Here is a 2,253-nt window from a genome sequence, read left to right on the forward strand (position 1 = left end):
ACTCACGGAAGCCCCGAGGATGATGCGGAGGTAAAAGCGCAGCGTCTCGCGGTTCTCCTCGAAGATCTGCTTCTTGCCCTTCGTGCCCGCCTTCCCTTTGGGCTGCGGGGCCGAGACAGGCGGTCAGCGGCCCGCACCGCTCTCCTCCTTCTCCTCCTCCCCCCCCTTCTCCCCTTCCCCTCCCTGCCCCGCCGCTCACCGCCATGGCCGCTCCGCTCCGCGCTGCCCCTTCCGGCTCCGCCCGCGGGGCGGGGATGGCGGCCTTCAGCTTCAGTCGGGGACTGGGGCTATTGGTGCCTTCGGAGAGCGGGGAGGGGCCGCCCGTGATGGGGGTCACGGCGCCTCGGGGCGTCCCGGAGCCGCGGGGTCGGGTGCTGAGGCTCAGTGCGGTTGGCAGCGTCCTCGGGCACCGCAGCTCTCAGGGCGGCCATCCGCTCTCAGGAGCATCTCAGGCGCTCCCGAGGCTGTTTCCAGTCTCTTTCCCAGCTCCCCCGCCGTGCAGCGGGAACCACAGAACCGTAGAATCGGTCCGGTTGGACCTTGAAGATCATCGAGTCTAACCGCAACCTGACCGTATTACCCCAACTCTGACATCCCCCCGCTAAGTCATGTCCCTGAGCACCACATCCAAACGGTTTTTAAACACATCCAAGGATGCTGTCTCATCCACCTCCCCGGGCAGCCCATTCCAGTGCTTAACAGCCCTTTCTGTAAAGAAGTTTTTCCTGATATCCTACCTAAACCTCCCCTGCTGCAACTTGAGGCCATTTCCCCTCGTCCTGTCACCTGTCAGCAGTGAGAAGAGACCAGCCCTGCTCTGCTGCAATCACCTTTCAGGTATTCGAAGAGAGCAATAAGGTCTCCTCATTGCCCTCCTCACAGGGCACACTCTCCAAGCTCTCCCCCAGCCTTGCTGCCCTTCTTTGGACCTGCTCCAGCACCTCCATGAATGAACTCTTCCTGCCAGCCGTCCTTAGTAAAGCACACGTTGCTCTTCCAGGATGCCATTCCCCACTCCCAGCTTGTTTCCATAGCACAACAAGGAGTGTTTCCACCTCAGGGGCCCTGGGGGCTCCCCAGCACACTGCAAGAAGTGATTTGTTGGAGATGGTCCAGAGAAGGGTCACAAAGATGATCAGGGGGCTGCAGCACCTCCGCTATGAAGACAGGCTGAGGGAGCTGGGCTCGTTCAGCCTGGAGAAGAGAAGCTGCGGGGTGACCTCAGTGCAGCCTTCAGTACCTAAAGGGAGCCTACAGACAGGAGGGGAATCAACTCTTGGAAAGGGCAGATAACTGCAGGACGAGGGGAAATGGTTTGAAGTTGAGGGAGGGAAGCTTGAGGTTGGATGTCAGGGGAAGTTCTGTACTCAGAGAGTGGTGAGGTGCTGGAACAGCTGCCCAGAGAGGCTGTGGATGCCCCGTCCATCCCTGGAGGTGTTCAAGGCCAGGTTGGATGGGGCCCTGGGCAGCCTGGGCTGCTATGAAATGTGGAGGTTGGTGGCCCTGCATGCGGCAGGGGGTTGGAGCTTCGTGATCCTTGAGCTCCCTTCCAACCCAAACCATTCTACGATTCTATGAATTTGTGCTCCTTCCAGAAAGATGTGAAACCAAGCTGCTCCCTTGGGCAGACAATGCCTTGACTGTGAGATAAGAAGCTGCAGCAGCACGCCTCTATTATTATCTCTATTTTTTTCCTAACATCACCAAGCAGGAATTACTGCCGGCTGCTCCTCAAGCAAGGAAAAGACAGCGGTCCAGCACCAGGAAGGTCAAACGGGCACCGTGCACAACTACAGGAGGGCAGAAAGGGCCAAAGCAAGGAGGTTTACAGCCTGGAAACGACCGGATTAGCACTGAGGCAGCCCGGCTCAGACAGGGAGAAGTGGGGCACGCTCCGGGCTGGGGCTGCAGGCCCCGCTCACCTGGGCTCGTGCGGGTGAGGACACTCACTCTGCCATCCCCTGCTCCATGTTCAGGTCGATCCCGCCGTCCGCGAGGCTGCCGTCATCCGCGAACGCCGGCCGTGCCATGGAGCTCATGGAGCGGTAGCTGGCGCCGTACACCGCCGAGCTGAACGCGAACGCCAGCTGCCACGAGAACGGGGACCGTGAGACGCCGAGCGGCCGGCCCGGGAGCCGGGTCAGGGCTGCGGACACTCACCCACGTCCACGCGGAGGCGGTCGAGTAGAACAGCAGCAGGTTGATCGCGGCGTACACGGCCTGCGGGACACGAGGGCACCGTCAGCCGGGCAC

The sequence above is a fragment of the Meleagris gallopavo genome, chromosome 13 (genome assembly GCF_000146605.3).
Source record: "Meleagris gallopavo isolate NT-WF06-2002-E0010 breed Aviagen turkey brand Nicholas breeding stock chromosome 13, Turkey_5.1, whole genome shotgun sequence".
Taxonomy (NCBI): Eukaryota; Metazoa; Chordata; class Aves; order Galliformes; family Phasianidae; genus Meleagris; species Meleagris gallopavo.